The 27,886-nt window shown below is 33.5% G+C and overlaps 1 protein-coding gene and 1 pseudogene across 1 annotated transcript in view; both read left to right on the top strand.

The window, feature by feature from the left end:
- Macrod2 (mono-ADP ribosylhydrolase 2) overlaps positions 1–27,886 on the top strand; it is a 1,911,462-nt gene that overhangs the window by 110,542 nt on the left and 1,773,034 nt on the right. The gene's annotated exons all lie outside the window — the stretch shown is intronic.
- Positions 7,149–7,326, top strand: LOC117285247 (annotated as a pseudogene).

The following is a 27,886-nucleotide window of genomic DNA, read 5'->3' as shown; positions in this document are numbered from 1 at the left end:
ACCTCTTATTTCATAGATTCTGTGATAATGTGGTTATTTATGCCTATCATTATATGCTTACATTAATTTTCCATTTTCCATTGACAACCCTTTAATTTTAGCTTCCTTAGTCACTTTCTAGTCCTTCGGACAAATACCAAACTCCCATAACTTAAAAGAGGAGAAGTTTATTTTGGCTCACCTTTGTAGTCCATAGTTGCCTGACTCAAAGGCAGCAAGGTATAGTGAAAAGGTGTAGTAGAGGAAAAGCTGCTTACTTTATGGTAGTCAGGAAGCAGAAGGAGAAAAGAGGAGCAAAGAAGGGAGATACGCCCTACCAGATCACACTCCCCTCTTCTGTCCAGGCTTTGACTCCTAACATCACATTTAACCATATCTCCCATGATTCAATCACCTTTTAAAATCCTGCTTATCAGCACATGTCTTTAAATGAGAAACAATAGGTCCTTGATAAAAGAAATTCACTATGTCATTTAAAATATTCCATATAACTTTAGTTTTAATGTAGATTAGTTATTCATAAATCTTGGCTATGTAACATAGAGAAGCAAATATTTTCATGATGTATTTATTAGTGTCTAAAAGGAAGAAGCAGCCTTCTCTCTCTCCTTTTTTTCCTGCTGACTTTTGTTCTAAATTGTAATTTGCCAGTTTGGAGGAATGATTTGTCAGCTGTTCTATATAGAACTCTAAAGTGAGATAATATTTTAAGTGAACAAGTATAGGATAGAAAGAACAAGCCTGTTTTCCAGGACTGTGAACTAACGCTAGCTTATTTCTTAATAGTGGTAGATCTACTAAATATTTAAAAAACTTTTAAAGATAAATGGCTCTTTTTCATTCCCCAAGGTGCTGATGACTTGGTTATGTCTAATTTTACACTGATGTCATCATTATTGAGTTGAAATGTGGGCCCTGTTCTCATTATGACTGACAAGTATACTGGCCAGTTTTTGTTGTAGCATGAGAACTTTTTTTATATGATGAAAATACTAGTGATGAATTGAAATTCCATAGACACAGAAAGTGGAAACTGTCAGGTTAGATTTGGTATATAATTTAGTAATATCTTTTTGAATTTTATAAGTAAGCTCTGCTGATATATCCTTAGGGGATTTTGGCCTCACATGCCTTTGATTGCATACCTGTCCATCTTCTGACCCACAATACTATGTAGTAACTCTTTTCAGTGAGATCTTTGATTACACTGTGTACAAATGTCTAGTATTTATCATGAGTGTCATAATTAGTTGTGTATATAATACTCTTCTACTACATTGTGAGCTTCTTAAGGATGAAAAGAGATTCTCTTCTTTCCATCTTCCCAGTGCCTATCACTGGATGAAAAGAAAACAGTTTATGAGGAGCTTTGTTACTGTATATTAGAGCTGTACGAAATCTCTTAAATTAGGCAAGAATAAAAGTACATTGTTTTGACTTGAAAGTCCTAGTGTTATTCATTCCTTAACATGCACACACACATCTCTTAGCTCATATAAATGTCACATATATACACATTTATATAGAGATGTATTGGTAAGATATATAATATATACTTAGATTATAATAAAAACATTTGTAATAATATTCTGTTTGAAGAAAGGTAATTGTCACAACAGGTTTCTGGTATTTATGTATTATATTTTCATATGTATTTTACTTTGTATTTACAACTATATATTATCATAGATACCTTCCCATCATTATGATATTTTACAAATATTTCTATTATCTGTAGTATAAGGAATATTATAAATTTTACAGCTTTATTTGCTTGCTTTTTTCTATTCTTGGACTAGGGAATTCACAAAAATGACTGATAAAAAGAGATTGTTGATTTTTACCTAATTCAACTATAAGATTTCCATCAGGCTTCATTTAATAAAGTCATGATAAGTGTGTTCCTGACTCAATCTTAGGATAGGAGATCCTATGGCCTCTTTAGTAATCAGTTTCAAAATAAGTATTTCATTAATTGATTTTATTAATACTTATTCTGTGGTGGTTAAACTCACTTTTGAAAGCTTTTCAAATCCATCACACCCTTTTATCAAATAATTTGTTATTAATAGCTCTTAAAAGTTTTTATTTTAATATTTCAACATTTTAATTATAAATATTAGTTTTAAATTTGGAATTCCTATGTCATAGGTAGCTATCTTTGTTTATAAAAATTTAAGATATGACTATGTTTTTAATTTTCCTGAAAAACAAAGTAGTTGTGAGGTCTTTGTAACAACTCTTCTATTGCTTATTTGGTTCCATGTCCCAAATAAAGAGACAGTATTTTAAGTATTTTAAGTATTTTTTGCTTTTCTCCTTTGTCTTTCAAGGGTTGTTTTTATTTGTACTATGTAGTTAGAGCTCACTGATAAATTTATTTTTAGTATAGCTAAAATTTCTAAGCCACTATCTATGTATCTAACCCAATATCTATATTTCTACCAGGTTATTAGGTATATAACCTGAACAAAAATTATTTTTCTTTTGCTCCCTGGACAATGAGGCTCTTGAGGGAGACCTATATTATTTCTAAACATCTAAGTGTATTGTTCATTTTTTTCATTAATTTTATTGGTACTTTTTAGGTATAGAGTATGCTGGCATTCATTATTGGGAATTTGTATCTTTACCTAGTATATCTTGGTTGTTATTTTTTCTCACATTCTCCTGACCTCAGTTCAACCCCTCCACCCCTCCCTATTTACAAAGACTTTGTTTCCATTTTTCTCATATTTATTCCTTTCTCTTTTTTCCTTTACCCTACCCCTTCCATTTCTCCTTCCCCTTTGGCATCTGAAATGAGCAGACATTTCTCAGACAAAGGAGTAGGAATAGCAAATAAACATATGAAAAAATGTTTAACATCACTGGTCATTTGAGAGAAGCAAATGAAATAACGCTGAGATTCTACCTCATCCCTGAAAGAATGGCTGCTATCAAGAAATAAACCAATAACAAATGCTGGTGGGGTTGTGCTGATAAAGTAACCCTTTTCCACTGTAGGTGGGAGTGTAGAGTGATACAACTACTGTAGAAATCAGTATGGAGATACCTCAAAAAACTAGGATTAGAGGTCCCATTTGACCAACTATTCCCCTTTTGGGTTTCTTCCCAAAATAATTAAAGGAATCAGGAATCATACCACAGTGATGTATGTGCACCCAGGTTAATAACTGCAGTTTGTAATAGTTAAAACTTGGAAACAGCCTAATTGCCCATCAGTTGGAGACTGGAAAAAGAAAGTGTGTGTGTGTGTGTGTGTGTGTGTGTGTGTGTGTGTGTGTATGTTTAATAAAATGGAGTAAAAGAATGAGAATCAGAGACATTTATAGCTAAATGGACACACATTGAAGCGATACTCTTAAGTGGAATAAATAGGACAAACATGTAAATACTGAATAGTTTCTCTGGTGTGAGAAACTGAAAGTGTAAATAAGGATCAAAATTTATAATAATGTGAAATCAATTCTTTAATAATGAAAGTGACATTTTCTGCACGTGTAACCTATTGCACTATCTTTGTTCTCCTTCAATTTTTACTATCAGTGACAAGACAAATTAAGTAATAGTATACTCATTCAAAATGTTTACTTTGTTGGGGCCGGGGATTTAGCTCAGTAGTCGGTGGCCTGCCTTGAAAGTGCAAGGACCCAGGTTCAATCCCCGGTAAAGTTTACTTTGTAAAATTTAAAAGTTGCACTTTACATTCATTTTACCTGTACTATTTATTCTTTATATTTTAGGTTGCTTTCAATATGAATCATCATTTCATCATGAAGTTGGGTCAGCTTCACCCAAGTTGAATTTGACTTTTCTATAGTTTCTGCTTTCCTGGAAATACTTTTTCTTTTAAATATTGGATATTACATGATTGCTGGGGTTGCTGAATACAAACTACTGAGAAATAGTATCTGAAACACAATTTGTGACTGGGATAAATGCAAATACTTTGATGTAATTCTCTGTAACAGTCATCATGAACAGATGGTTCTCTGTCCTGAAGGACTGAAGTCTTCAGTTCTACAGATTTGATATTTTGCCCATTACCGGGAGTTTACTGCTAAGGTTATTTAGGCACAGATTTCAAATTATTCCCAATTCTGTTTAACTTTTAGAGAATATTAATGTTTCTTTATGTGCCAGTTCTTGAAGGAAATTGGTAATTAGATGAAATTAGGGTGATTGACTTTCAGACTGAGCCTAATCAAAGATGAAATGAGAAAGTGAAAGTGAGGCTACTTATTTAGTAATCAGTCTTTTTGTGGATTCCTTAGAGCAAAGTATAGTAGACTTAAATTTTTTTGTGAATACCAACTTCCATTTTGAATGACTTGCAAATTACACATCTTTGAATAATTAGATAATTTAGATTTTTCTCCATTGTCTTTCTTTCTAGTCAAACGTGTTTTGGAGAAGTACACAAAAATTTCCTGAATAGCAAGAATGTGGTTTATTCATATTTCTCTTCTTAATGCCTGATATACAGTAATTTAATGTCAGTGAATACATCAATTGATGAATGAAAATCTCTGTTATTAGTGGAGAAATTTGAAATTCTAAATTTATCAGGCCATATTATCCTGCCTATCTGATCCTGTAGCCCACTTCTATCAAGGAAACTCTCATTAGGACCTTAAGCTCTGACCTCTAATATCTGATGTTATTGTCACCATAATTTTGTATATGTGTGTGGCACTGGGGATTGAACCCAGGACCTTGAAAATATTAAGTGTATGCTTCACCACTGAGCTATATCCTCAGCCCTGTCACTGTAATTTTTAGAAAGGAATTAATTTACATTTTATAGAAATATGTACTCTATTCTGTTCACACGGGCCTTAATAGAATTAACAGTGTGATTTTTAATTCAACTCATATAATTATTTACACTTTAGTTTATTACTAAATAATGTATCAATAGTAAGTGCTCTATCATAAAAGAATAATAAAATACAGTTGTCATTGATTGTCCCTTGGGGTCTAATATCTTTTGTAGAAAGGAAACTGTTTTTCAAGTGTTCTGTGATGACTATAAGATTCTAAATTTATTAAAGAGGGATATGGATTATATTAAAAATTTTCATACAAGCATAAGGCTTGTTAGCCCTTTGTAAATCTTTGAAGAAATGCCTATTCAAATCATTTGCCCAATTTTTAATTGTTTTATTTGTTATTTATTGTCTTGAGTTAATTGTAAGAATTCTTTCTGGATTTTTAGCCTTTTATCATGTATATAATTTGTGAGTATTTCTCCCATTCCAATTTGCTTTTTTCCCTTTATTAACCAACAATTGCTGTTTTGAAAAAATCAATTTTATTAGTACTTTTAAATATACATAATGATAACATTCATCATAGGGAATTTATACCTGTATGTAATATATCTTATCTCTTGCTTTTTCCCCAATCCTCTCCTCTCCCTTAAACTCCTCTTCTCTTTCTTATTTACAAAAGCTTTGTTTCCATTTTCTTCAATCTATTCTTTTTTCCTCTTCCTTCATTTCCCCATCCACCTTCCCCAATTCCCCTTCACATTTGAATATTTTCTTCCTACTTTCTAATATCTATTATACATTTTGGTCCTTATTTACACTTTGGTTTCTCACATCAGAGAAACAATGTGATATTTAATCATGTGTATCCAATTTATTTTGCTTAGGACTATGGTCTCAAGATACATCCATTTATCTAGAAATGTCTAAAGTTTATCCTTTATGACAGAATGGCACTCCATTGTATAAAAAAACCCACATCTTCTTTTTCCATTTATTAATTGATGGGCATTTAGGCTATTTCCAAGATTTAGCTATTACAAATTGTGCTGCTGTAAACATGGGTGTGCATATGTCACTGTTAGATGATGCTTTTAATTCTTTTGGGAAGATACTAAGGAGAACAGGAGGGCCAAATTGAATCTGTAATTTTAGTTTTTTGAGGAATCTGCACTTTTCCACAGTGACACCATTCTACAGTCCCACCACCAGTGGAGAAGTGTTCCTTTTTCCCCACAGCCTCGCCAGCATTTCTTGTTGGTTGATTTTTTTTTTTTTTTTTTTTTTTTTTTTTTTTTTTTTTTTTTTTTTTTTGTAATGTGGTACTTGGCTAGTGATTTTTTAATATGCAAATGGCATTTAAATAGATTTAGGACTATCTTAAAAATATAAAATAATTATTGAATTTGCTTTGTCAACCAATTATTTCAAAATCCAACCTGTTATTTTCATAAAAATATAAATATTTGAGTCAACATTACCTTTTAACTTTGACCTCATAGTTATTCATAACTTTGAAGCTAAAGAATGAATGAGAAAGGTAGATAAAATAAATTGTGTTACAGATTGGATCATACAGTTAAATAATTTAACTAGACAACTGAGCCCTGGGATTACAGGCGTGCACCACCACGCCTGGCGATAGTTTGATTTCTTGATAACAGCCATTCTTTGTGAAGTGAGATGGATCTCGACATTGTTTTAATTTACATCTGTCAAATGACCAGTGATATTGAGCACTTTTTTCATATATTTATTTGTCGTTTGTACTTCTTCATCTGAGAAGTATGTATTCATTTCAGATGCCCATTTTTAGATTGGGTTTTAAAATTTGGAGGTATCTAATTTATTTGAGTTCTTTAGATATTCTGGATATCAACCCTTTGTCTGAGGAACAGTTGGCCAAAATATTTTCCCACTCTTGTGGATTGTTTCTTTACTCTGTTGGTGGTTTTGTTTGCTGTGCAAAAACCTTTTTGATAAGATGAGATGTCAATTGTTGATTCTTTCTGATATTTTCTGTATGATCAGTATTTAGCTCATAAAGTCTTTGCCTATACTTATGTCTTCAAAGAGTTCTCTGCCTATTCTATCTTCCAACTGACTTAGTGTTTCTGTATTAATATTAAGATCTTTGATCCATTTTGATTTTAATTTAGTGCATGGTACTTGTATCCTGCTCTGCTATGAATTTGGTTATTATATCTGGGAATCTTTTGGTGGAGTTCTTAGGGTCCTCTAATGTAGAGTATCATGTCATCTGCAAATAATATCTTAATTTCATCCTTCTTATCCTTATTCTTTTTATTTCTTTCTCTTATCACATTGCTCTGGCTAGTGTTTCCAAAACTATATTGAATAGGAGTGATGATGATCGCTTCTCGGCCTTTTGGCTAAGATCAAGTGTAGGAGTGATGATAGTGGGCATTCTTGTCTTGTTCCTGATTTTAGAGTCAAAGCTTTCAGTTTTTGATCATTTAGTACAATGTTGACTGTTGGTTTGTCATAGATGCCTTTTATCAGATTGCAATAAAGATGATCTATTCCAATTTTCTGTATGATTTTCATAATTAGTCTGCGTGTTGGAATTTGTAAAAAACTTTTTCTTTGTCAATTGAAATGATCATATATTTTTTGTGCTTGGTTTTGTTAATGTGGTTTATTGCATTTATTGATTTGTATATGTTGAGGCATCCCTGAATCCCTGGGATGAACCTACTTGATCATGATATATAATCTTCTCAATGATTTGCTACATTTTGTTTGCCAGTATTTTATTGAAGATTTTTGCTTCTGTGTTTATTAGGGATATTGGCTTGTAGTAGTTCTCTTCTTTTGGTTGTATCCTTCTCAGGTTTGGGTATCAGGGTAACAATTGCTTTGAAAATGAGTTTGGGAGTATTGCTTCCCTTTCAATTTTATTAAATAATTAGAAGAATAGTACAATTAGCTCACTAAATTTCTTGTAGAATTTAGTGGTGAAAAAGTCCAGATCTGGGTTTTTATTTTATGGTAGATTTTTAATGGCATTGATTGATATAGAAAATACTTAGAATTTTTACATGTTCTTGATTCAGCTGTGGTAATTCATATTCATAATTCATAATCCAGGTATCTATTTCTTTTGTGTTTCCCCTTTTATTAAAATACAGGTTCTTAAAGTAGGTATTGATAATCCTTTGCATTTCTGCAGGATCTGTTGTGATTTCACCTTTATCATTTCTAATTGCATGGATTTCTTTTATATCCATTTTTGGATAAGGTTGGCTAAGGGTCTGTCAATTTTATTTAATTTCATTAATTAAATCTCTAATCTTATTAATTTAATCTCATTAATTCTTTGTATTGTTTTCCTACTCTCAATTGCATTGATTTCTTTTCTGATCTTTATAGTTTCCTCCACTGAATGAGCTCTGGGCTTGACTTACTCTTCTTTTCATACAAGCTTGAGGTTCAACATTAGGTTACTTATTTGACCTCACTCTCTTTTTCTGATGTAGGTGTTCAGTACTATAAATTTTCCTTGTGGGACTGCTTTCATTGCATCCTATAAGTTCTGGTGTGTTGTAATGGCAGTATTGTTTAATTGTAGAAACTAATTTCTTCTCTAATTTCATTTGTGGCCTATTGCTGTTCAGGAGGTTGTTATTTAATTTCCATATGTTTATGCAGTTTTGTGGTTTCCTTTGCCATTGATTTCCAATTTCAATTCACTATGGTCTGATAATATGCAATGGATAATTTTAGTTCCTTTACATTTACTTAAGCTTGTTTTATGAGCTAGCATATGGTCTATTTTGGGGAAAGCCTTGTGTGCAGCAGAGAAAAATGTGTATTCTGGTGATGTAGGGTGGAATACTCTGTAGATATCTATTAAGTGTATTTGTTCAAAAGTTTGGTTCAGGGGCCGGGGATTTAGCTCAGCGGTTTGGTGGCCTGCCTCGCAAGCGCAAGGACCTGAGTTCGATCCCTGGTACCAAAACAAAAAAAGTTTGGTTCAGTTTGATATTTGTCTGTTGATTTTTTTTTGTCTAGTTCATTTGTCTGTTTGTGACAATGGGGTAATGAGGTCCCCAGTACAATTGTATTAGTGCTTATTTGAGTTTTCATGTCCATTAATTTGGTTTGTATAGTTGGATATGCTCATATTTGACACATATTATTTGTGATTGTCACATTTTCCTCTTGGATTGTTTCCTTAAGTATGTAGTGACCTGTGTCTCTTCTGATCAGTCTTGGCTTGAAATTCACTTTGTTTGTTTGCAAATAGAATAGCTATTCCTACTTTTCTCTAAATTCCTGTCATGTTGACTATTTTTTTTATCCTTTGGCTTTTAGGCTATGAATTTTTTTCGTTAAATTTTTTTTTGCATTCAACAATATTGTCAGTGCTTGTTTCTTTTTTCATTCTGACATTCCACTTCTCATTGGTGAATTGAGATCATTTACATTGATGGTTATAACTGATATGTATTTACTTATCCTTATCATATAGTTTTTCTATTGTTGGTTCCCTTTTATTTCCCTCTGTGTAATTTTTTGCCTTGCCTGGTGGATTCTGTTGGAGTTCATGGAATTGTAGTCCTTGTTATCTCTTTAGAGAATATATTCCAGAATATTTTAGAGCGCTGGTTTGGTGGTAATGATTTTTTTCTGGTGTTCTTTGTCATGGAAGTATCTTGTTTTTCCATTTATTTTGAAAGTTTTGTTGGGTACATCAATTTGGGTTGGAGATTGTTTCGTTTTAGAGATTGAAATACTTTACACCAATCTCTCCTTGACTTAAAGGTTTGTGTGGATAAGTCTTTTGTGATCGTTTATAGGTGATTTGCTTCATCTTTCTAACATCTTTTAACAGTCTGTTCTGTTGAATTTCTGGAATCATAACTATTGTATGCCATGGTGCTTTTTTTTTTGGTGGGTCATAGACAACTGGGGTTCTACATGCTTCACTTATCTGTATGTCAAATACTTTTTCCATGTTTGAGAAGAAGTAGTCTGCAATTAATTCTGTGAACAGGGTTTTTTTTTTTAATGTCCTTTATGCTTTCTTCTAAATTTTTCAATATATCCAATCAATCTTACCTTATTCTTTTTTGCATCATCTAGCAGCTGTTGGATTAATTTTTCATGGTCCCTTGATATTTTTAAGAAATCTTTCTTTTCATGATTGCTAACTGTAGATGTGTTTTCTAGTTCTAATATTTTGTCCTCAATTGGTTGATTCTGCTGTGTGTACTTTTAATAGAATTTGTAATCTAGATATCTATTTCATGGATCTCATTTCTTTCCTATGTTAGGCATTCATTGTTTCCATCACTTTCCTAAGCTCCTCAATTTTTTTTTTGTCTGTATCTACTCTAGATCCACTAACCATATCCTTAATTTTAATCTCCTTATCAAAAAAATTATTTCTAATTTCATTTTTTCTAGAATCTCATTTATGTACTTTATTACCTCCACTGTTACCATTTCAGAGAGTTCAGGTGGGTGACTTTCAAACTGTTCTTCCTCACTGACCCCTGTGTTTGTCTTGGGTGAACTAGAAGTCTAGAATTCCATCTTGCTTCTGTCTTCTCATTTTCTATTTTTTAAGATTACTTTCTGTATTGATGCAGGGTGCAATTAGTAATAACACTAGCATCAAGTACAGCCTAGAAAATGGCAAACTGTGGTAACTATGAATTTACCACCTTTTATCATATGAACAAGATTTGTAGCTGTATATGAAAATCTAAAATAAACTAGAGAATTTTATACAGTAAATAGCCCCTTGATAGAATGATTTTACCCTCACAGGAGAAAATTTTAAAGGGGGAGAGGAAAAAAATAGAGAAATATAAGAAGAGAAAAAGATTAGAAACAAGGCTGAAGGGCAAGGGAAGATTACACATGCCTTGGGAAACATGATGACAGGTGGGAAAGAAAGAAGGAAGGAATGCCAGAACAGATCAAAACAACAACAAAAAAACTAGAAACAGTGTTCACAGTCATATAAAAAGAAGAATAAACATCAAGAAAAGAATAAAAGCTAAGAAAGGAAGAAAAACAGTTTACTTCAGGGCGTTGTCTCTGATGTCACTCATAGACAAAGGGGACATACAATGCCCAGATCTGTATTCATTGATTCTATCAGGCTTGCAGTAGAATCACAGTGGTGTGGTGGGTAATCCCAGAATGTCTGTGCTTTCAAGTCCACTGAAGTTCAGTCTGATTCTGGTTTCTGGCTTGAGGCTGGCACCCGAGTCATTTAACCCAGAGCACTCTGGGCACCTCTTTCTGCTTTTAGTTAGGCTCCCTGACCATGAGTGTCTCTCATGGCTTACCTTGACACTGGGAGCTCTGAGATGGAGCCAACCTGTGGATACTCTGATGTTGTTGTCAGGGATGTGAAGGATAGCCAGACAGCAGGAATGTAGTTTTGCGGAGGAGTAGAGGGCCAAAGCTCTCACAGGAGAACAGCAGCTAGCTCTCACCAACTTCGGTTTTTATTAGGTACATGCGTAATACTTCCATGAGAATAAAAAGTTATTTCCTTACAGATTATCTCTAGCAAAGCATTAGAAAATATTTTTTATGAACACCTGGTTCTAGTTATTCATATATGCCTTCTCAAAATAGACTGTTCCCAGAATGTTATCAGATTATTCTCAAGACTGTTTGCAGCCTTGAACTTCTGAGTTGTGGCTACCTGTGCAGAACCACAACTGCAGTTCTTCCAATCTGTGTCCAAATGTAACCTTTTCCTCTACACTCTGAGACCCAGGTTCAGCTGGCCCCTACCTGAAATGGTGAACAGTCAATCACCCTCTCTTAAAAACATCTGACCTGTAATCACCCATCACCCATCACCCTCCATAGTGTGCACTACTCTGTTCCACTGGTGTGTTTCTTGTGGAGGCCTCTGGAGTCACCTGTAGTTACTGAGGTTTGGTTTTTTGCAACCCCCCTCTTCTGCATTGAAGCCCTTCCCCTCACTCTCCCTATTGTCTCCAATTCTTGCGTTAGATACTTGCTGGGTCCTGGAAACCTACTTCCCTCTTTCTTCTCTTCTCTGCATTGCTGTATTCCAGCATGTGGACTCCAAATCACAGAGATGCTTGGTGATTTGCTTCTGCTTCCAACTCTGCCAGCTTCCTTGAATTGTCTCAAAAATTAATCTCTCTCTCTCTCTTGCTACTGGGGATCAAACTTGGAACATTGCACTTGCGAGGCAGGTGGTGGAACCCCTGAGCTAAACCCCCAGGCCCCAAGAATTACTTTTTGATTGTACACTTTGATTTCTAGAAATTTTTAATTTTACTGACATCCTATTTGTCTATTTTATTTGTGTTCCTTTTCTTTTGGTATTATATCTAAGAAATCCTTGCCAAATCCAAAGTCATGAGGATCTTACATATTTGACTATGTTTTTCTTATCTTTGTATAACTTTTATAATTGCTTGGAAAATTATAGAATCTTGTTCGAGTTGTGCCTAAAATCAGGGTAGGGCATGTTATGTGTGAACTTTCAGACATTGGTTAGATACCTTTTAGGATTTGGTCATTTGTGAATAAGAATGCAGTGTAAAGTCTCACATGAAAATGATGTTTTATCCTAATGTCCTAATTTTGGGTGAATTATTTACACTAAACTCTAAGAAATATAAGTATCTTGTGGGTCATTTGAGAATCTGGAGTTGTGTTGATTGTAAATGTTACTAAGAGTTATTATGGATCTTTAAAATCTTGGATGATCATGGATTCCCCAATGCCAGCACCTAAATATGGAATTAAGAATGAATCAGACTCCAGCCTATTTTTTTGTGTGTGGTTTTTAGAGATGTTTATATGAGAGATTACTATGAATCTGGATGGTGAATTTGTCTGTCTTGACAGAGGCAATTTTTAAAATGTGGAGCTTGTGCAAGTCTCTCAAATAATTTAAGTGCATAAACCACATGCAACAGATGGTAAAAGGATTTGAAGTAAATATGTGTGACTTTTTAACTAGTTTTACATAATAATGTGTTTGTACAGTTAAGGTGGTGACCTTTTGTGATAAATTCTACAGATATGTGAAATAGAATTTGTTCTCTAGAGTTGCTAAAATCTGGCAATTTTAGAATGCAAAATTCTTTTTAATGCTTCATTTATATCAAATACCAAGCTCCTGTTATCTGGATTTTTTTGCTAATATTTACCCATTTACTAAAATGACATTAGAGAAATAATAGACAATTGGTGTTGTATTCTTTAATAATGAGTTTTCTCCTCTTAAACCTCAGAAGCAAAGCATTTAAAAAAACTTCCTTTATGAAGAAATGGAAACAAGTCTCTGTAAATAGGGAGGGGTGAAGAGGGTGAAGGGAGGGCAGGGGAATGGGGAAAAAATAAGAACCAAGGCATATCATGTAGAGGTACAAGATCCCAATGATGAATGTAACTGTATTATTTACCTTAAATGTACCAATAAACTTAATAAAAAATTCCTGTATTTAAAAATAACTTTGAATATAAGCAAACACATTATACTTTTCAGTATTGTTTCTGAGGAACTTGAACCAGTTCTCCTTTATTATTTATACTCTTTATCTCAAAATAGTGCAGTCATATGTCTGAGTTGCTTTTCTTTAGGTAACAGTGGATTTGTGATAGTTTGTCTGTCATATTATGTAGCAAAATGCTCCCAAACACAAGTGGCTAAATCAGTATCCATTTCAATTGTCACAAAGATGAAGTAATCCTTAAAAACAAATGTAGTGAGACTTGTGGAAAACTTGTATCTGGAAAAATTTAAAACACTGACAAAGAGAAATACTTCTTTTATTCTTGCTCAAACACTCAATATTTTAAAAATAATAGCTCACCATTCATTAAGGTACAAATTTAATGCACTAAACAAAAGTACCAACAATCCATTTTACAGAATTAAATACTTTGTTTCTAATGCACATATAGAAAAGCTAACATATAACAGTATCAGTCAGGAAAAAACTGAAAAAGAGAAAAATGTAAGTAATACTTAGTCCTACCAAGCATTAAAATCTACACAATATTAGTTAGCTTCTACAATTAAAATATTGTCATATTCAAACTTGAAGGCCTAGGATTTAGCTCAGTGGTACTTCCGCCTGCTTTGCAAGTGCAAGGTCCTGAGTTCAATCCCTGGTACCAAAAACAAAAAACAAAAACATACGTGAATAGATCAACAGACCGTTGGAATCAGATAAAATGTCCCTAAATAAACCTAAATGCATACATATATATTTAATATATGTGAAATATAGTATCTCAGATGATGGGATAGATTTACATTTAATAAATGGTTATGGTAAAACTAGCCCCTTGGTTAAAATGGATTATTACTTAATATGAAAAAAAGTACACTGTTGAAATTTTGTTTGCTTTTATTCTTTTGTTAAAATTTTCCTTTTAAGAAAAATAAACCTAAATGCATACATATATATTTAATATATGTGAAATATAGTATCTCAGATGATGGGATAGATTTACATTTAATAAATGGTTATGGTAAAACTAGCCCCTTGGTTAAAATGGATTATTACTTAATATGAAAAAAAGTACACTGTTGAAATTTTGTTTGCTTTTATTCTTTTGTTAAAATTTTCCTTTTAAGAAAAATAAATTCAGCCTCCACACAAAAATGAAAGTCAAAGTAATTATTATTTCATCATGTCCCTTAATTCGTCTTAATTTTTTGTTGGTTTGAAATTATACTTGTTTATATAGAAGTGTAGAGGTCAGTGGCAGTGTAAAAGCACAATTTTAATTCTTTGTACATCTTAAAGGAACACTAATAAATTGCCTAAATATTAGAGGTTTTTATACTGCAAAAATATTGCAGTATAAAATATGGCAACTGTTTGATATTTTAAAATTTTTGAAAAGCAGACTAGTACTTTAGTGTGGGTATTGAGTGTTAACCATATTTTGGCTTAGAAAACATGACTTACTACCTGCAAATTTTTAGAGAAATATTATCTTTCTTTTTAGCTTTAAGTTTCAGTGAATTAATTTAGTTAGTAAGGTAGTTTTCCTGTCATTTTTTGACTGTCCTTTTATCAGAGCAGAGCCAAGAAAATAATGGGGGAATCTTCTTACTAAATACTGATAATTTTATTATCTTTGGATTTTTACAAACAAGATATAATGCATATACTGTAAAATTCACTTCTTCAAAGTATAATTTAATGGATTTTAATATGGTAATAATACTATGCAACTGCCATTTCTATCTAATTCCAGAACAACTTTATCACCCAAAAAGTAATCTTTTACCCTGTAACTGTCAATTCCATTTTCCTTCCTCTAGCCATTAGCAAACATCAATCTTTGGGCTGGGGATTTAGCTCAGTGGTACTGCCGCCTGCCTCCTAAGTGCAAGGTCCAAAGTTTGATCCCCGGTACCAAAAAAATAAAAAATAAAAAAAAACTAACAAAAAGCACCAATCTTTCTTTCGCTGTGGATTTTTTTTTTTACTCTGTGTATTTAAATAGATTATATAATTTGTGGATTTTTGTTTGTTTTTCATTTAGTATAATGCTTTAAAGATTCATTCACTTCATTTGAATGTATCAGTGCTTCATTCCTTTTTATAGCCAAATACTCTTCTATTTTTTGGATATATCAAAGTTTATTATCCATTTATCAGTTGATGTACATTTGAGTTGTTAACACCTTTTCATTATTACGCATAATTCTTGTATGAATATCTGTATACAGGTGTTAGTATGAATATATGGTTTTTATTCTCTTAGTTAAATATTTAACAGTGGCATTACTTGGTCACATATTTTTTAACTTGTACATGCATGCCAAGTGAATAGCATTGTGTCTGGAACTGAGTAGATGCTCAATAATAATTTATTGAAAGAACTCAGTCATAGTACAGGGGTAACAGGTAGTATTCACTCCCTTTTATTTATAATTAAAACTTTTTGAAATCATAGCTGATGATTTAGATATCACAAAATCATCATTTAAAATAGTTATGTTAATCGAGAAAAGAATGGCTTCATTCTCTGAAAATTTTTTCTCTACTACACATTTATTTTCATGTTATATATTAATTTTACAAAATATTACATTTCATTATGGTATTATTGATAGCCATTCTGACTAGCATGAAATGGAATCTTAGTATAGTTTTTTCATTGAATTTATTGGTATTATTTATTTTTAAATATACAGTACAGTTACATTTATCATTGGGATATTGTACCTTGACATGACAAATCTTGGTTCTCATTTTTTCCCATACTCCTGCCCTCCCTTCATCCCCTCCATCCTCCCCTATTTACAAAAACGTTGTTTCCATTTTTTCCTTTTCTCATATTTTTTTCTTTTCCCTTATTTCCTTTCCCCTATCCTTCCCACTTACCCTACACCTTTAGCCCTTTCTTGCTATTTCACATTGTCAGTTATACAATTTGGATCTTACTTATACTTTTAGTTTTACACACCAGAGAAACTGTTCAGTATTTACACATGGGTGTCTTATTTATTTCACTTAAGAGTATGGCCTCAATATGCATCCATTTCCCTATGAATTACACTATTTTCTCATTCTTTATGGCTGAGTAATATTCCATATTATAGAAAAACCACATCTTTATCCAGTCTCCAATGGATGGGCAATTGGGCTGTTTCCAAATTTTAGCTATTACAAACTGTGCCACTATAAACATGGGTGCACATGTATCACTGTGCTATGATTCTTTTAATTCTTTTGGAAAGATACCCAGCAGAGGGATAGCTGGGTCAAATGGAACCTCTAGTCCTAGTTCTTTGAGGTATCTCCATGTTGATTTCCACAGAGGCTGTACCAATCTGCACTCCCACCAACTATGGAGAAGTGTTCCTTTCTCCTTGCAGCTCCGCCAACAATTGTTATTGGTTGATTTCTTGATAGCAGTCATTCTTTGTGGGGTGAGGTGGAATCTCAGTGTTGTTTTCATCTGCATCTCTCAAATGACTAGTAATGTTGAACTTTGTTTCATATATTTATTTGCTGCTTTTACTTTGAGAAATGTCTGTTCATTTCAGATGCCCATTTTTGAATAGGGTCTTTATATTTGGGGAGCCTGATTTTTTTTAGTTCTTTATAGTAGATAATAGTCCTTTGTCTAGGGCAAAATTTTTTTCCCACATTGTAGATTGTGTCTTAGCTCTGTTAATGATTTCTTTTCCAGCGCAGAAGCATTTTAATAAGATGAGATCCCAATTATTGATTCTTTGTGCTAGTTCCTATGGTCCTGAGGATTTGTTCATAAAGTGTTTTCCTATGCCAATGTCTTTGAGAGTTCTGCTCAGTTTATCTTCCAGCAAATTTAGTGTTTATTTTTTAATATTTAGACCTTTAATCCACTTGGATTTTAGTTTAGTGCATGGTGAAGGATAAGGGTCTAGTTTTAATCTTTGGCAGGTTGTAATTCAGTTTTTCCAACACCATTATTAAAGAGGGTATCTTTCCTCCAGTGAGGATGGTCGGCTCCTTTGTCAAAGATGCGATAGCTGAGTACATCTGGAGTTGTTTCTGTATCTTCTGATCTATTCCACTGATCCTCTCTTGTTTTTCTTTGCCAGTACCATGTTGTTTTTATCACAGTGGCTTTGTAGTATAGTTTCAAGTTGGGAATTGTGATACCTCCTGCCATGTCTCTGTTGACTAGAATGGCTTTTGCCATTCTAAGTCTCTTTTGGTTCCAAATGAATTTTTGGATTATTTTCTCTAATTCTGTGAAATACACTGTTGGAATTTCAATCAAAATTGCATTGAATCTCTATAGTAGTTTTGGTAGTATGGCCATTTTCACTATGTTGATTCTACACAGGAGCAGGTGATATTTTTCCATTTTCTTATATCCTCTCTGATCTTTTTTTTCAGAGTTCTACAGTTTTCAGTGTAGAGGTCTTTTGCTTCTTTCATTGGATAGATTCCTAGATACTTCATTTTTTTGGATGCCACTGTGAAAGGAATTGTTTCCCTAATTTCTCTGTTATTTGTGTACAAGAAGGCTATTGATTTTTGAGTATTGACCTTGTATCCAGCTACTATGCTGAAAGTGCCAATTAAGCCTAGAAGCATTTTGGCACAGTTTTTTGGGTTTTCTATATGAAGTATCATACTGTAAGCAAATAATGACATTTTAACTTCTTCCTTTCCTATCTTTATTGCTTTAATTTCTTTCTCTTGTCTAATTGCTGTGGCTAATGTTTCCAGAATTATATTGAAGAGGAGTGGTGATAGTGGGCATCCTTGTCTTGTTCCTGATTTTAACTTGAAGGTTTTCAGTTTTTGGCCATTTAATATGATGTTGGCTGTTGGTATTTCATGGATAGCCTTTATCAAGTTGAGATAAGACCATCTATTCCAATTTTCTGCACGTGTTTTTTTAATCATGAATAGGTGTTGAATTTTGTCAAATGCTTTTTCTGCATCTGTTGAGATGATCATATGGTTTTTGTCCTTGACTCTGTTAATATAGTGTATTTCATTTATTGACTTACATATGTTGAACCACCCTTGCATCCCTGGAATAAATCAGAGTTGGTCAGGTTGTATGAGCTTCTTGATGATCCTCTATATTCTGTTTGTCAGTATCTTATTGAGGATTTTTGCATCTATGTTCATTAAGGTGATTGGCTTATAGTTCTCTTTTTTGGTTGGGCCTTTGCCTGGTCTGTGAATCAAAGTAACACTTGCTTCCAGGAGTAAATTTGGAAGTATTGCTTCCCTTTCAATTTCATTGAAAAGTTTAAAGAATAGTGGCATTAGTTCTTCTCTAAATTTCTTCTAGAATTCAGCAGTAAAGGCATCAGGACCTGGGATTTTCTTCGTTGATAAACTTTTAATTATGTTTGCAATTTCACTGATTTTAATTGTGGTGTTTAGAATTTATTTTAATCTTCATTCAACTTTATAATTCATAAGTATCAAGAAATCTGTCCATTTCTTCTGCATTTTCCATTTTATTAGAACACAGGTTCTCAAAGTAGGTATTGATGATCCTCTGGATTTCTGCTGTATATTTTTCATTCTTAATTGCATGGATCTAAGCCTTTTCTTTCCTTTATTTGACAAAGTTGGCTAAGGGTTTATCGATTTTATTTTTTGTTTAGAAAAACCAACTATTCGATTCATTGATTTTTTTTGTATTGTTCTCTTAGTTTCTGTTGTGATGATTTCTGCTCTGATCTTTATAATTTCCTCTCTTGTAGGAGCTTTCGGTTTTTCTTGCTTTTCTTTTTCTAGGAGCCTAAGACTCATCATTAGGTTGTTTGTTTCAGCTTGCTCTGTTTTCCTAGTGTGGGCATTCACTGCTAAGAATTTTCCATGTAGAACTGCTTTCATTGTGTCCCATAGATTATTCTATATTGTATGTGTTCCATAGATTCCTGTACATTGTCTTGGCATTATCATTTATTTGTAAAAATTGACTAATGTCATCTTTAATTTCCTCTGTGAAAGGATTTTTCAGGAGAGTGTTGTTCATTTTCCATGTGTTTGCGAAGTTCTTACTGTTTCTTATGGTATTGATCTCCAGCTTAATTGCATTATGGTCTGATAATATATATAACTTCAATTCCTTTGCATTTATTTAAACCTGTTCTACCTCCACCTGCCTTGCAAGTGCAAGGGCCTGAGTTCAATCCCTGGTACAAAACAAAACAAAACAAAACACCTGTTCTATGAGCTAATATGTGGTCTATTTTGGAGAATTACCTATGTGCAGCTGAAAACAATGTATATTCTGATTTTGTGGGGTGGAACACTCTGTAGACATTTAAGTCCATTTGTTCAAAAGTTTGGTTCAGTTCTAGTATTTCATTGTTGATTTTTTGTCTAGATGATCTGTCTATTGGTGATAGTGGGGTATTTAGGTCCCCCATGACAATTGCATTAGTGTTTATTTGGTTTTTCATGTCCCTTAATATTTGTTTTATATAGTTGGGACATTAATATTTGGTACATGTATATTTATGATTGTCATGTCTTCTTCTTGGATTGTTCCCTTTACAAAGTTGTAGCAGCCTTCTTTGTCTCTCTTAATATGTTTTGGTTTGAAATTTACTTTGTGAATAAGATAGCTACTCCTGCTTTTTTCTGGGCTGCTGTCACATGGAGAACTGTTTTCCATCCTTTCACTTTCAGTCTATGAGTGTCTTTTTGAACAAGGTGTGTTTCTTGTTTACAACATATTGTTGGATTTGTCTTCTTAATCCATACTGCCAGTCTGTTTCTTTTGATTGGTGAATTGAGGCCTTTCACATTGATGATTATAACTGATATGTATTGACTTCCCATTGTCATGTTATTGTCCTGTTGGTGGTTCCTTTTATTCCCCCCCCCTTTAGTTTCTTACCTTGCCTGGTTGATTTGTTCTGTTTGGCCTCATCATGTTGTGACATTCATTTTCTTTTTCGAGGGTATTGTTTAGAATTGTTTTTGATGCAGGTTTGGTATTCATGAAGTTTCTCAGGTGTCATTTGTTATGGAAGTATCTTATTTCCCCATCCATTTTAAAAGAGAGTTTTGCAGGATAAATCAGTCTAGGTTGGAGGTTGTTTTCTCTTCGGACTTGAGATATCTCACTCCAGGTTCTTCTTGACTGGAGGGTTTGTGTTGAAAAGTCTGCTGAGATTCTGATGGGTTCTCCTTTGCATGTGATTTGTGATAGTTGGGTATTTAGGTCCCCCACTACAATTTTATTAGTGCTTATTTGGTTTTTCATATCCCTTAATATTTATTTTATATAGTTTGGGCGTTAGTATTTGGTGCATATATATTTATGATTGTCATCTCTTCCTGTTGGATTGTTTCCTTTTTCTCTACCTGCTTGTAGTATTTTGTTCTTCTGTTAGGTTCGTAGGATCTTGACTATTATATGTCTTGTAGATTTTCTTTGATCATGGCTAATCAAAGTCCTACATGCCTCACTTATCTGTATGTCAAATTATTCCTCTTTGTTTGGGAAGTTTTCTGTCATTAATTCTGTGAAATTTTTTAAAGTCATTTGTACTTTCTCCTGCTACTTAATGGATTCCTATCAGTCTTATTTTATTTTTCTTTGCATCATCTATGAGTTGTTGGATCAATTTCTCATGATTCCTTACTGTTTTTAAGAGATCTCTCTTTTCATGGTCACTGACTGAAATCCTATCTTCTAGATTTGAAATTCTATCTTCGCATTCATTCATTCTGCCGCTAATGCTTTCAGTAGAGTTTTTAATTTTCTGGATATCTGTTTGAATCTGTTTCATGGATTCCATTTCTTTCCTATGTTGGGTGTTTATGGTTTCCATTTCTCTCCTATGCTGGGCATTCATGGCTTCTCATGGTCCTAAGCTCATCTATTTTTTTTTTTTTTTGGTCTGTTTCTGTTCTAGAGTCTCTAATCATGTCTTCATTGTGCTCACCATCTCTGTAGTTATATGGGCAATTATTTCTGTTTTGAATTTTTCTAGAGCCTGATTTATCTGTTTTGTTACTGCCTGTGCTACAAATTTAAGGTGTCCTGGTTGTTGATTGTCAGACTTTTCCACCTCATTTCCCCTAGAGTTTGCCATTGGTGAGCTAGAAATCTGTATTTGTTCCTTGCTTAAGTGTTTTTTCATTTTTATTTTTATTTTTGGGTTGTTCTTGGTTTAATTCCTGGGTTAGTATTTTGATCTGCCTGATATAACTCCTCTTTAGGTTTTGAGTCTCTAATGACTTCGAGACACTCTCCTTTGCATAATATCAGAAAGGACAACTCACAACCCTTTAGCCCAACTGATGATACAGTCTGCAACACAATAGGATCAAGCATAGCTTAGAATTGACCATTTGTGGTAGTTATTAATCTATCACCTTTAAACCATGTGAATTAAATCAAAATTGAGGACTAGCCCAAAATATATTTATAGTGAATAAACTTTTAATTTAGCAACTTTACCCTTCAGCATGGTGACTTACAAGGGGTTAGGAGGAGAGGAATAGATAGGTAGAATAATAGGAGAAGGTTTCAAGTGAAGCCAGAGGACTTGGAATGATCATGCAAACTCCAGGAAACTGTTGAAGACCAGAGAGAAAGACAGAGTGCAAGAACAAAGACAAGAATTAGAACAACTTAACAGTAATAGGGAAGCTATATATTATACTCACTTTCCTTTGAAACTAATGACATTCAAGTGAAGGAAAAAGAGAGAAGAAATACAAATTAAGGCGGGAACAGAAACAAAAAGGGAGATGAAGAATAATGTGGGGGAGCAAGAGACTGAGTGGAAAAAAGAAGAAAGGAAGAGGACGAATGTGCAGAAGGGGAAAAATAAAATTTTCAGACTAAAAATTAAAAATAAGAGAAAAAGAAAGAAAATTTGAAGAGCCTCTTTCAGGGTATATCTCTACTCTCACAATAGACAATGTGGGCTGCAACGTGCAAAACTAAGTCAATTAGTCTCAGCTAGCCAATGGCAGACTCCTGAGATTCAGGTTGAATTCTAGCTGCAAGGCCCAAGTTGAGCTCCCTGACCTCCTGCAGGGTTGAACTCTGCAAGGTTCTACTACAGGTTCCCGCTGCCTTCCCCTGAAGATAGTTCAATTTCTGTAGGAAGGTGGTGATCCCTCCAATTTACCAACTATGGAGGCCTTTTTGCAGTTGTTCACTTCTGTTCTATCTTCTAGAGCTCAGTAAAATGGCCTTTGTGACCACCTGTGCCTCTGCAGTTTGGATTCATGTACTGGCACAAGCAGGAGGCCCGAGAACACGGTGGTCATGGGGGAATGGGTGGGCGGCCCTCACCAGTCTGCCCTGATGAAGGCCCTGGGTGCTGGCAAACTCTTCATGCAGCTGGGCAGTCCTCACTGGTCTGCTTCTCTGAAGGCTGGGGTGCTGGCGAGCTCCCTGTGCAGCTGGGTGGTTCTCACCCGACTGCTCTGATGAAGGCCCAGGGTGCTGGTGAGCTCCTGTTGCAGCTGTGAGGTCCTCACTGGACTGCTCCAATGAAAACCTGGGGCACTGGCAAGCTCCCCCTGCAGCTAGGTGTTTCTCACCAGTTTACTCTAATGAAGGCCAGGGCACTGGTAAGCTCCCTGTGCAGCTGGGTGTTCCTCACCAGTCTGCTTTGATGAAGGCCAGGGTGCTAGCATGCTCCCAGTCTCAGTATAGTTTCATTAGCATTTTTCTGATGCTTAAAGATGTTGAAATATTTTGTGTAATTATTGGCCATTTTTATTTCTTTTAAAAAATCTCTTCAGTTTATTTTTATTGGATTATTTATGAGGATTTTGGAGCTAAGTTTTTGAGTTCTTTGGATATTACTCTTCCAAGGGGAGAGTAGCTGTTAAAGGTTTTTCCCATTCTGTAGGCTGTCTCTTCACACTCTAGTTTCTTTTTCTGTGGAGATGCTTTTTAATTTGATACAATCACTTTTGTTAATTCTTACTGTTACTTTCTAAGCTATTGGAGTCTTGAAGTCCTATTCAGGAAGTCATTATCTGTTCTTATATCTTGAATTGTTTCCCTATACTTTTATGCCAGCAGTTTCAAGGTTTTTGTCTTATATTAAGGTCTTCGATCAATTTTAAGTGACTTTTATACAGGGTGAGAGATAGGAATCTAGTTTCAATCTTCAACATATAAATAATCAGTTTTCCCAGCACAGTTTATTAAAGAAGCTGTCTTTTTCTTCAGTGTATATTTTTGGCCACTTTGTCAAGAATCAGATGCCTGTAGCTGGTTAATTTCTCTGTCCTCAATTCTACTCCACAGGTCTAAAAGTTTTTACATATTCTGACAAACTGTCGTATATTAAGATACTAAAATTCTCCCCTTTCATATTTTCAGATGGATGCTTTGTAACTATTGGTGCATTTCTCTTCTGTTATTTGAAATCATAAAAGCAAACTTAATTTCAAGGGAATGGTAAATTTGTTGTGCATATGATTGGAGATGTGACATTAATTTAATTATGGACAGTGTAACTCAGGTAATATTTATTAAATTTTTATTATGTATAAGATACTGCTGGATGCTGGGAATGAAAAGATAAGTTGTCATTAAGCAAAATTATAACTATATTTCTTGAATCTTTTTAAACAAAATATATAGTAAAACAATATAAAATGCAAAATTCAGCAGCAGACTAATTCAGGAGATGAATTGGTTTTGAATTTCATCTCAGCTACCTGGGAGATCTCAGACTTGGAATGAGCTAGTTTTCTCAAGGTTCCATTGCCTTCTTTGTAAATGATGATTGTTATTCTTTTAATAGAAAGTGTCCCCGAAAGACTCATGCATTAAAGAAGCTTGATTTCCAATGCTGCAGTGTTTATAGGTTGCTAACTTCATCAGTGGGTTAATTCACTATTGAGTTCCTACCTGAATGACCTATTAGTTAAGTGTGGCCCAGTTGGAGGAGGTAGGTCATAAGGGGTGTCCTTCCTCTCTCTTGCAATCTGTCTCTCTCTGTCTTTGTCTCTCTCTCTTCTTCCTGCCTGCCATGAGATAATGCCTTTCTGCCATGATGTTTCTGAGGCCGAAAGAAAAAAACTGAGTCAGCTGACTGTCTACTGAAATCTTTTAAACTGTGAGCCAAAACAAATTTTCCTGAGTTGTTTTCTTCAGGTATTTTGTCATAATAATGGAAAAGTGACAGAGCAATAATATAACCAACTTTATATAATATTTTTCTGATGATTCTACAACCAAATATGTACAAAAAATCCCTGTTATACACATAGTAAGTATTTGATAAAATAAAACATATAAATGTTAGTTATTCAAAAGTGCAAAAGCGCTTTTTAAACCTTTTCTCTTAGTTGACTTGCTATTTGAGTGTGTCTTATCTCACTGGCAAGTCCAACACATAGTGGCATGTGATCCTCTTCCCAGCCTATATCCTCCAGGGTATTTGACTCTATCTCTGATCTTTTTGATGCTTAGCCTAGTGGAGTTTTTTAAACTAGATTCTGACAGATGTTTTCAGTGCTGATTGCTTTCTTGGAATCCCATAGGGGTATTACCAGAATGTTTACAATCCACATCTTCCTTTGTTCTATGGGGAATTAAAGTAAGCATGCCATTAACATTTCCTGATAAAGTAGAAATAAATGAAATTAGTCTTCATTCAGAGGAACACAGCTTCTGTCATTTTCTATCACATCAGTATTTTTGCCATTCTGTTAATTAAGAAATGTGACAAATGTGTCCATGCTTTTAGTTGACAGATTTAGACCTTAAAGAATGTAAGGTAAATTGGCAATACAAAGTAGAAAATTTTGAGAAAGATAAAGATTTTATGAAGGTGGTGGAAATGATACTAAATAATTTATTGAATCATATGTAAAACCACTGATTAAGGAAGATTTGATGTTTGTTAACTGACACAGAAAAATGCAAGAGTAATAATATGATGATGCTTAAAAGAGATGAACTGGAATAGCAAATCTAAGAGAAACCATCTGGAAAATTGATTGAACTCTTGAATATTCCTTAGTTGCTATTTCTTACTATCTTCTAGGATTACATATGAATTGACAAATGTTACATCACACTATTATGAAGCATTTTCAGAAGTATCAACAAAAGATGTACCTGATTTGTTCTTTGACCTAAAATTTAGTACAAAGTGACAATTAGAACTAAATATTGTTAAATGTAACACAAAGAAGTTCCTATGTCAAAAGAAATCCTTTAGTAAGTGGATCAAGTTAACTTTGCAGGAACCAATTAATCTTAGGCAAAATAGTCTTCCTGTACTGTTCTTCCTTGTTTAATCTGTGTTTTACCTGCTTGTTGGAAAACTTGATTTATGAGATTGGTTCTGATATCTGTATTAAGACCAACACCTATCATCTTTTCTCCATATTGCATGATGCCTTGAGCTGTACTGAAATGGCCTTATCCAAATCTTTTCGTCAAGGATTTAGGAGGTTCAGATCTGGAATTTGGTACTCAGCACTAAGATAAGATGGTTGTAGTGAAATTTAGATGCTTGAATTGAGTGATTCATTCTGTGGAATAAAGATTAAGAGGTAGGAGAAAGCCAAATTATGAAAGATTAGCAGTCTGAAGAGAATGAACTTTATCATTCAGGTGAACATTTCTTAAACTATGATCCACAGACCACTTGTACCAAAATCACTTTTAATTAATGCTACTAAAATTCTAATTTCTGAAAACTGTAGGTCTAAACCCTAGGAATACAATTTGAAACTATTACTTTATGATTCTTATTGTCCATTATTGATTTAGAGGCACTACTAAACACAAATAATTTGAAGAATTTTCTCCTATGTATTTCTTTTTTTTTTCTTTTTTGGTGTTTATGGTGTTTATGGTGGTTTAATAGGAAAGCCTTTCCACAAAAATCTTTGTAATAATATCTATCTAATTAGAATTATTGGTTTATTATTTCCTTAGTTATCATTCCTAAGTTTATTATGTTTATTGATGAAAAGGTTATGTGTGTTAATTCTGTATTTGAAATAAAGACAGCATTAGCATTTAATTCCATGCTTTGAAGATTTTAAGTACAAAATTTCTTCGAAAGTATTATCTAAATCTTTTCAGTTTCTTCACAGGGAGACTCCTACTATTACACAACACTAAAATAACAACATTGTTTTCACCCATTAAAATACCACTGCAAGATATTGTGAATTGGCTCATTTGCCTTAATTTTTTTTCTTTTTCACAAATAAGGCAGTGTTTTGAGTTATGCCAGATGTACAAATGAGAGATTTGAGTGCACTTGTAGAATTTAAATTGAAATGCTAATGAGATCTGACAGGCAGAAAAAAACAACACAGCCTACATTTTCATCTGTTTTATTAAAGTCATTATTTAACTGGAAAAACACATTATTTAGAGCTATTTATTTATGTGGCATTTGTAATTCAGCTCTTATATTTTATCCAATTAAAGAGTTTCTCATTCCATTTCACTTAATCTAGTAGATTGTTTTGTGCATTCATCTTCTGCTCTGTTTCATTTAGTCCTAGAGTGGCAGAAACTCAATTGAATGAATGTGTCTTTTTTTTTCTCTAATGCTTACATGTGCTTCTTCTTACTGGGGTGCTACATTGACATCTTTATTTTCAGTTATTCCATTGAAATTTCCTGGTAGATTATGGTTTCTTCATGCTTTGATTATTTCACTAGAATTCATAAAATGTGAAAGTAAAGTAAAAAATAACTTTAAACAAACTAAAATTCTGAGGAGGAAAATTGATTTTAGAGATAATTGAACATAAGGCACTAAATCCTAAAAGTACTTATTTCAACAAAGATTTCTGATATCTTACCCAGAATGTTGCTTTTAAAAATAACTTACTTGTTTGTACATTTTTGTAGTTTTTCACAGTTCCTTTAAACAAAAACTTTTGAATGTCTGAGATTGGTATATTAGAGTAGCTGTTAAGTTTCTCCTACTTATGTTTATATGTCTACTTTTAGATGGGTTTAAAATTGAGAAGATTTAAATTGGAAAAATGTTCAAATGGGAAGGGGAACAAGGGAGGACAGAGAGAGAAAGGAAGGCAGGGACAAGAAAAAAGTGAAAATAGAAGGAAAAAATGGAAACAAAGCTTTTGTACATAGGAAAGGGGGGAATGGGATAAAATTAAAATTAAAAATTAAGAATATTTTAGGATAGTTTAACGTTTAAAACTTTATATACTTATATAGCATAATTAGAAGAAGATATCATAGTACAGAATTTCAAGGGATAACGTGAGGCTGGCTGAGGTCAAGCCCATGTTGGAATGCAGACATTATGGGAGGCTGTAGTAGACAATGTGAGTGAAATATTTCAGTCCAAAATTGTACAGATGTCATCCTGAATGTTATATTTTGGTTTAGAAATTCTTATATTGTAAAAATGCTTCACGTATTTTTACTGCCTAGTGATGCTTTTATGAAAGTAATTGGTAAAACAAACTCTATTAACATAAAAACCATTTCAGTTCATAATCAATGAATAAAGTCTCCATATTAACTAAAGATTGAACTGGTGACTTTTGGTTCCCAGACATTTACATAAAGATTCTCTCAATGGTGCTCCATTAAACAGAATGAAGATAGTACATTTTTAGAGGCCGGCTTTTGATGTAGCCAAATGTACA

Source organism: Fukomys damarensis, unplaced genomic scaffold, assembly GCF_012274545.1.
Source record: "Fukomys damarensis isolate Sample0158 unplaced genomic scaffold, DMR_v1.0_HiC HiC_scaffold_7, whole genome shotgun sequence".
NCBI classification, from domain to species: Eukaryota; Metazoa; Chordata; class Mammalia; order Rodentia; family Bathyergidae; genus Fukomys; species Fukomys damarensis.
This window is presented reverse-complemented; position numbering and strand designations above follow the sequence as displayed.